Genomic DNA, 9,848 nt, shown 5'->3' on the forward strand with positions numbered 1-9,848 from the left:
ATTCCACTTACTTGTTGTAGTAACTAGGCACTTGTATGATACTGAAAGCAATAATGTGTTTTAGTTTTCCAAAGGCAATAAAATATTAATTATATAAATTGTTATATCTTTAATTTGTTACTTTTAGACATATTTTAACATAGTTTTAATTGTAAAGAACAAAGATTTTATATTTATATTAACTGTGATACATATATTAATATAATAATTTTTACTGTTAGATTTATAAATATTTTGTATTATGATAATAATTAATGACTATGTAGATTTATGAATATTTTGTAGTTTGATAACTAACATGAATATTGCATAATTTTCATTCCTGACCAGCTGCAACAATAGTTCATATAGTGTTTAAGTTTGTCTATCCTTCCTTAAGTCAGGCTCTTTGTTTAGAGAATGGTTTAATTTCTGGCCTTAATGCCATATAATTTCCGAGTATAGTTTTTGACTCGCTCAGAAATCAACCCATCAAAACACTGAGTTTGGTTTTTCGAACACAAATTTTGTACTCCCGAGTACTGAGTAAAGTGGTATGACCTACCGGTAAAGGTTTTAAGGTTTAATAAATTGTTATTTGGATGGAGAGTTGTCTCATTGGCACTCACACCACATCTTCCTATATCTATTAAGGAAGTAAGCCAAATATGATAACAAAGTGAACCTTTGACATAGTCTACAGTCTACGCCATAACATGAAATACTGTGGATTAATGTATTTGTGGGTATCAATTTTATTGGATTGAGGAAAACTTGCATTTTCCAGGATATTTGATTTGGTGGTATTGCTATTCTCTGCTTGCAAAACCAAAAGAAAATTTGTTATTTATTGAACATATGATTTTGTGGTTCACCTGGATCTACAAAACCTACAATAATTGGTTTCCAACAAATAATAATGAATCCACACATTTTCCCCAAAAAACAGGCCTTAATTTTCAACTAGATATGAATAGACTCAATATAGGGCCTAAAACACTTTGAACTATTTTTAAATGGTTTTTTTTAATCATTATTATCAACAACTGAATTTTGATGACTCCCAATTTGAATTATAAAATGAGATAAAAGTTGTAGTATCCAAAAATCCCCAAAAAGGGAATAATTTGACTTTGTGTAGGTGCTTTTTGTCTGTATGACATTATAATGAGTTATTTTAATTTTACCATTAACATGTATTTTTATCGTTGTTAATTTATCTATGTAGCATATGTTTTCATTTTAAGATCTCTATTATTGCAGTATCATTATAGATATATTTCATAAAACAAAATCATTGATTGTTATGTAAATTAAATAATTAAAATCAAATTAAAATAATCTATTTGTTGCTTTTATTTTTATTTAATTTAGGAGCTTAGTTTGCACTGTTAATACCCCCAAAAGTTCTGAGGACTCAGTCATGGCCCTTTGGTTTTCGTTGTCTACAAATATTGTACCCAGCGTAAACAGTGTATAACTTTTCACGATTATTTTTTATATTTTATGCATGAAACAGTAATATTAAGTAGGGGTATGAAATTACATGTTTAAACAAAAGAATGTGTCCAAAGTACAAGGATGCCTCACTCGCACTATCATTTTCTATGTTCAGTGGACCATGATATTTGGGTCAGAACTCTTATTTGGCTTTAGAATTAGAAAGACCATATCATAGGGAACATGTGTACTAAGTTTTAAGTGTACTAAAAGACTCTAAAGTTTCAGGGATGTCATTTTACTTTAACTTCAGCATTTCTAGCTTCTAGAATAGTACAAATAATTATATTTTGCAGATCTTAATAATGCTTCAGTGATTTTGTAATTTTACATTTCATTTGTGAGTAATATTAAATTGAATTTATATGATTTTATATGCCAAAGTCTTGCCATTAAATAAGCATCATTCACAAAGAGAAATATGTGTCATACATAAAGCCATGATTATTGGTCAGTGTCATGCTTAATGAACAATTATTATTTAAAACAATTCAGGGAAGCTTGTTCTCATATAAAGCCCCCCCCAAAAAAACAAAAAACAAACAAAAACCCCAAAAAAACAAAAAACAACAGCACATGAGTTATCCAAAACAAAACATGTGACAAAGGCAAGAATAATTCCCAGCATTCTGCCATCTTGAAAAAAAATCAGTGAAAAATTGGATCATCACTTTATGTATGGTTAAATATGTTGATCGTTTGTTTTATTTTTTGATAGGGGGAGAATGAAAACATAGGACACCCTGTAAAATTTGGTAAAAGTTTGAGTTGAATTTTGTCAATACATAATGAACTGATATATTTCAAAACATTTTTTTTTTCAATTTGTAAATATTTTTTTATTATCTAGGCATTTTAAAGATAATGAAAAACTGAAAATGAATAATTATAGGATTTAATTAATTTGTTGTTAATTCCAGTGGATTGTATGCTTCATCTTTATTAGCATATTTTGATAAATTTTACAATAGTTTGAATGAAGAAGTTGATATATTAGACTTGGGTTATGATATATCAAAAAGCAGAAAAAAAACATCTCTTGAGTTGTTCATTAACTTACTGTTTCTGAGGTATTCTTGTCTCATTGTCCTTAGTCCCCAGCAAATTTAAGTTTTTAATTTTCTTAGCTCCCATAAGCATGATGTGTTTTGTTTTAAGTGTCATAATCTTAGACTATGGATTTGTGCATTCTTGTCATTAAGAGTTGAATTCCTGAAGGATGCCTTATGCATTGTAGTACAACATTATCATATCTTTTTTTTAAAACTTTCCCTTTTATTAAACACCATGGCAATTGAGTCAAAATAAAAAAATAAAATGTATTATCAAAATTGAATAACAATTTGGAATTTTAGAAAATGTAAATATTATAGTAAACAGAACAAATACTTAATTTTGATGAGTTTAGAAAAAAGGAATTTGTAGATTTGTACTTATCATATTGACACAAATATGATTAGGTTACAAATTGATGACAACAAACCCTAACCTTCCGAAGGATCCTTGTTAAAAGTAAGTTTTGTCTTTTTGTAGTAAATTCAAGTAAAAGCATATTTGTATGAACAGTTCGTAAGTGATTATATTGTCTTGATTGAATTGTTAAATGACTTTTTTTTTTATTTTTTTTGTTTTAAATATTATATATATGTAAAAAAAAAATTGGTTTATTTTTAGAAATACCAAATTTAATTGTTGATCAATGATGTCATTATTTGTTTTATCTGATGTAAGTGCTATTGATTATAAGTTTATTTATTTGTGACGTATCATTGTAAGAGGGACTTATTTTCAGGTCGGTTTTCTTTTTGTTTATTGAGAACTTTTGGAAAAAACAAATTTGAGAAATAAATACTAACTTTAATTTTAAGACTTAGATACCTAAAGTCTGTTTCTAAGAAACAAAAATTTTAAAATAGAATAAAGGTATATTAAGAAATAAATGCATTTTTTTTTTCAATACTAAAATGGACAGAACGAACAATGCAATAAAAAAGTGAATCATATTTGGAGGACAAATGATTTATCAATCTAAACTTTTAATTGTTGGTTAAGGAGGTAGACCAGGTTAAGGGAAATAACTCTTAAAATCATCAGTACATTTGTGTCAACCATTTTCAAAAACATATTCTAAGCTTCTAGGTTACATAGATTATATTTAATCTGTTTCAGGTAAATGCTTAAAAAACATTGATGAGCTTGACTTTTACAAACGCTTAACTGATTTAAAGATTTATCTCCCTGAACCAAGGACTACCCCCTTAAATATGTCATTTATATGTTCATGAATTTAAATCTGACTTTCCAACATCGAATTAGCATTCCACTTATTTGTTGTAGTAACTAGGCACTTGTATGTAATGTGTTTTAGTTTTCCAAAGGCAATAAAATATTAGTTGTATAAATTGTTATATCTTTAATTTGTTACTTTTAGACATATTTTAACATAGTTTTAATTGTAAAGAACAAAGATTTTATATTTATATTAACTGTGATACATATATTAATATAATAATTTTTACTGTTAGATTTATAAATATTTTGTATTATAATAATAATTAATGACTATGTAGATTTATGAATATTTTGTAGTTTGATAACTAGCACGAATATTGCATAATTTTCATTCCTGACCAGCTACAACAATAGTTTATATATTGTTTAAGTATGTCAATCCATTCCTAATTTAATCTCTTTGTTTAGACAATGGTTTAATTTCTGGCCTTAATGTCATATAATTTTCGAGTATAGTTTTTGACTCGCTCAGAAATCAACCCATCAAAACACTAAGTTTGGTTTTTCGAACACAAATTGTAAAGTGGTATGACCTAACGGTAAAGGTTTTAAGGTTTAATAAATTGGTATTTGGATGGAGAGTTGTCTCATTGGCACTCACACCACATCTTCCTATATCTATTAAGGAATTAAGCCAAATATGATAACAAAGGGAACCTTCGACATAGTCTACAGTCTACGCCATAACATGAAATACTGTGGTTTAATGTATTTGTGGGTATCAGTTTTATTGGATTGAGAAAAACATTTTCCAGGATATTTGATTTGGTGGTATTGCTATTCTCTGCTTGCAAAACCAAAAGAAAATTTGTTATTTATTGAACATATGATTTTGTGGCTCACCTGGATCCAAGAAAACCACGAAAATTAGTATCCAACAAATGATAATGAATCCATGGTATCCAAAAATACAGGCCTTAATTTTCAAATAGGTATGAATAGACTTAAAATATAGGGCTAAGAACACTTTGACCTAAATTTAATGGTTCATTAGTCATAACTATAAAAAAAAAAATGATAATTCTTAATTTGATTATAAAATGAGATAAAAGTTGTATCCAAAAGTCTAAAACTGGAATAATTTTTCTTTGTGTAGGTGCTTTTTGTCAATATGACATTACAATGAGTTATTTTAATTTTACCATTAACATGTTTTTTTTTATCGTAGTTAATTTATCTATGTAGCATGTGTATTCATTTTAAGATCTCTATTATTGTATGATATATTTCATAAAACAAAATCATTGATTGTTATGTAAATTGAATAATTGAAATAGAAAATTAAAAAAATCAGTTTGTTACTTTTTTTGTCTAACCTTTTGGTGCTTATTTGGCCCTGGTAATTCCTTAAAAACATGCCTTTATGTGAAACTATAACTATATACATGGTTTAAGCATTAGTAAAAGTCTTCTCAAAATGTGAGTATTAGCCAACCTTTGATCACATGATTTGTCTAGGACATCATTTAAATGATAACTTTATTTAAAATTTTCAACAGCAAAATAAAGGTCTGTTTTAGGAATATTTTGGCTGAATTTACATAGAACACAAACACCCAAATAAAGTTTGAACTTGTTGTCAAAAACTGTTGGTATATCCCTTGAGGAAATGTTGATCTATGTAGTATTTCTAAAGCTTGTATAAGTCAATTAGTCAAGATTGTTCATAATTTGGCAGTTCTCATTCCTGACCTTGTTCCAACATCCTTTAATAAAATCAACGGTACCAATTTTGTTGCACCAGATGCACAAAAAAAAGTGTTGTAAAAGCTGTTTGATGATGATTCATTGATTGGTTATTGCAGTGGCAAATGTTCATGCAGATTCAGGATGAGAACAAATTAACAATTAATGCAATAAATAGGTAGTTTCTGAAAACACACAATCATGTAAATGACATACTGACAATGGCATGACTGAAACGAAAAACAGTATACAAAAAAAATGAGAACATAAAAAACTATACACAAATCTCACAAAAAATGGAGTGATTTCAGGTACTACACTACCAACAATTTGACTAGCGTTTACATGTACATTAAATGCCGCTATAAAAACAGTACTTTTAGGAAACATTACTAATCAGTACATTAAATGCCGCTATATAAACAGTAAGTTTAGTAAACATTACTAAACAGTACATTAAATGCCGCTATATAAACAGTACTTTTAGGAAACATCACTATTCAGTACATTAACTTTTATATCATTTTCAGTAATGTTGGGAAAAAGTTGATTACAGTACTGAAAATTACAGTAATTTTTCAGTACTGAAAATTACACTCATTTTTCAGTACTGAAAATTTCAGCCATTTTTCAGTACTGAAAATTTCAGCCATTTTTCAGTACTGAAAATTTCAGCCATTTTTCAGTACTGAAAATTTCAGTCATTTTTCAGTACTGAAAATTTCAGTCATTTTTCAGTACTGAAAATTTCAGTCATTTTTCAGTACTGAAAATTTCAGTCATTTTCAGTACTGAAAATTTCAGTCATTTTTCAGTACTGAAAATTTAATTATTTTACAGTACTGAAAATTCAATCATTTTTAAGTACAGAAAGTTGTAGTCAAATTCAAGACCTAATAAAAAAAACTCGGTTATGCTATCACAAGGGGCCCTATCACAAATATCATAAGCCCCAAGGGTGAGTTGGGAATAGAAATATGCTCACTTGGTCCTGTCCCGATCGGCAGTAAAAAGCTTGTTAAAGTGGGGCGTCCGTCTGGCTGTGAAAGATGTATTAAATTTGCAGCTACGTCCTGTCAGAATGCATATATCGAGGTTTAATCCAATGCCTCGAGTAAATAGAGTGACAAGATCTCTGTTAAGAACCCTTGCAACAACTCTTCTTGTTGCATGGCAAAATTTTTGTCCCTTACTTATATACCTTTATTTTCCAGTGGAAGTCGAAATTCCCCCTGATCATCATCGGGATGGGCCTCTATTATTAAAAGACCTACTAGTACCTGTTGTATTTATTGTTAACTTGTTCTCGTCCAGAACCATCGTGAAATATTTGCCACTGGACATAAAGCAATCAACAATCAATAAAAATTAATCATCAACAAATATCATAAGTTGGTTTGGGATAAAAACAAGAATTTTATTTTAAAACTCCATGGCTATATTTAATCTTTCATTTCAACACATTAATACATTAAAGCGGATTCTTTTGATGAACTTTATGACCACATTCGTTATGTGCCTGTTTCAAGCCACGACTTCTCATTTTTGATTGTTGTTATTTGTTGTATGTCATAACTGGTGTTATTCAATGTTTTTGGCGTAAACCAGTGCGGGTTTTTTTTCCTGACGATTAGTTTCGCTAGTTATCAAGATGACTTTTACAGCTTTCCATGCGCAATGATGTTTTCATTGATGATTTATGTGAAAGGCGGAAAAGGAGCTGTCATAAAAACAGTCAAATTCAATCACATTAGCAACAAATACAAAACTATCAGACAGGGGTCACCAATACAGTTTTTCAATATTAAGCAGTCAGCACTATACAAGAAGTTCTGAATAGGTCCGAGAGAAAAAAAAATAGATGTCATCTAGATGTAAAACACAATGTCAGAATATCGTTCATCAAACTAAATGTATAACTACACAAAGACATATCTATAACATGACTTCGTCCGACTTGGGACAGAGGTGCATATAAATATGGTGGGTTAAACCGATTTTGTCGACGTCTGACGTTGAACATTATGGTTATTTATATAGTATCCTTGTTCTGTTGTTGTTCGTTGGGAGGCATACCACATCTCCTTGTTTTATTAATAGAACTAAATATGTAGATTATATATATGCAGTCGTCTATATTAAAACTGTTGCTCTTTCATACTTTCTTGTAGCACTTGAAATGCAATGACGTCTTTAATATAGTTCACGTTTCTCTTATAGATAGAAAAGATTCTGTTGATACCATGACAGTTTGTTATCAGTAATAATTTAAAAGTAATTCAAAAGAATAAGCACACGTTTCAAGATATTTTTATAACATTAAGCTTGGATCAAGTCAGGAACCTGTAGTCTAGTGGTTGTGGTTGGTTCATTTCGGTAATATTTGTTGTTTGTAAATTGTTTTGTTATACATGTACATTAGGCAGTTAATATTCTGATATGAATTGTTTCATATTCATATTTCACATGTTTAAACCTTTTATAGCGACTTTTACTCACTCTATGAAGGTCGTACAGTCGACTACAATTGCGTATATCTACCTAAAACTTTGGTGAATTATTATAGTTGTATCATTGAAAATTATAACAACATTCCTTATTTTTACCAACACTGATATTTTCTATTCAACGGCAAGAAAATAGAACTTTGCTTGTATTTGTTCTTTGTGTGGTTTTAATATAGCATAAGAATTTTGACAGCAGTAGATTTTGAATGAAAATCTGGACTAATTTTTAGGGTAGTAAGGCAGAATCCAATTAAAATACATAATTCTAAATATGAAAAGAAATGTTAGTTAAATTTCCACAAACAGTAACACTTCTACAAAAGATATTTCAGTCTATTACTAATTGGAGTCTTATTAGGTTTTCTTCATCTTTTACGTTACAAGTAAAAGAGTGTTCAAGTGCAAAAAAAATGATTTTTTTGTCCTTGACCTAAAGCACTTTCAAAATCACGGTTAGTGTAAAAGATCTAAACTACAGACAAATTTTCTACCTATGAACCCAAAATGAATCGATCTATCACATGATTTTTTTTAATTGGAAATGAACACGAATCGAGTCTTCACAAGAATTTAACGGTAACTGAACATATTGTAGATAATATTATAGAAAGTAAATATGACTTTTTTTGGTCGTGAGCATGTTTTATACAACCTATCTTTATTTCTTTCTTGTTGATCAAATTTATTGGTCCTCAACAATTAAAGTCAGTCAGCTCTAACCAATAATGTCTCAGACAAATACAACTTATAAGATGCAACGAGAATGCTCAAGCTGAAACGTTTCGCCTGCTTTTATATTCACGAATTATTTTATGCTGATAGACCAAGGTTAGTTTTAGTACAGGTGTCACATACATCACACATTGTCAAAGATCCATGAAAATGAAGTCAATGTGAGATAAACCAATTTAAGTCAGAAAGACATGTATAGCTGACAATCATTATACACGCGTAATATAGTTTTTCTATTGCTTATTTCATACAAGAAACAGCCAAAACAATGAAAATTACATATTGACCAATGAACCATGAAAAAAATAAAGTCAAGGTGACTCGTCAGATGACCCCTGCTAGACAAGACATTTAAATCCTAAAATCATTTCATACACTATATCTAGTTTTATATACTAGTATTGCTAAAAGAAATAGACAAAAAAAACTAAATTTAACATTGACTAATGACCTGTGCAAATTAGACAAATAATAGTTCACAAGACACATAGAAAACTAATGACTAAGCAACACGAATCCCACCATGGGTTTGATCTCGGGTGCTCCTGAAGGGTATGCTGATCCTGTTCCACATATAAATGTAGCACCCATCCTGTTGCTCATGTTATTACAAATCCGTTAAATAGTCCAATTCGGTAGTTCATTAATAGGTAAGTGGGAAAATAACATAATAAAAATAGAAATTTGTTTTCAAGCAGTTGCTTGACAATGAAAATGAGGTCAAGGCCAACAGACATAATACAGACTTTCGTTATACATGTATAAGCCACAAGGTATGAAGCCTCCAGTTAAAGTCAATTACCATATAAAATATCAAGCTCAATACAAATAGCTAACGCCGTAGGATTGTTATCTGTATCTTTCGCATGTCACAGGCATGACAATAAAGCAAGAAGACAAGCAAAGTCATGTACATCGATGACTCGAATCCTGGATTTTAGTTGTATTTGTTGATCAACTTTGAAACAAATTACTCAGGGAAAAGGGTCTTACTTGCAAAAGACAGAACGAAAGATTTTTTTCTAATCCATTTATCAACTTAATATTCTAAAAATAATTTATTCAAACGCCTGTACCAAGGTAGGAACCTTCTCATTGCTTGTCTCATGTCCAAAAAGACATAAAAAAAATCTTTGTTGATTTAGTTTTCAT

The sequence above is a fragment of the Mytilus edulis genome, chromosome 13 (assembly GCF_963676685.1).
Source record: "Mytilus edulis chromosome 13, xbMytEdul2.2, whole genome shotgun sequence".
NCBI classification, from domain to species: Eukaryota; Metazoa; Mollusca; class Bivalvia; order Mytilida; family Mytilidae; genus Mytilus; species Mytilus edulis.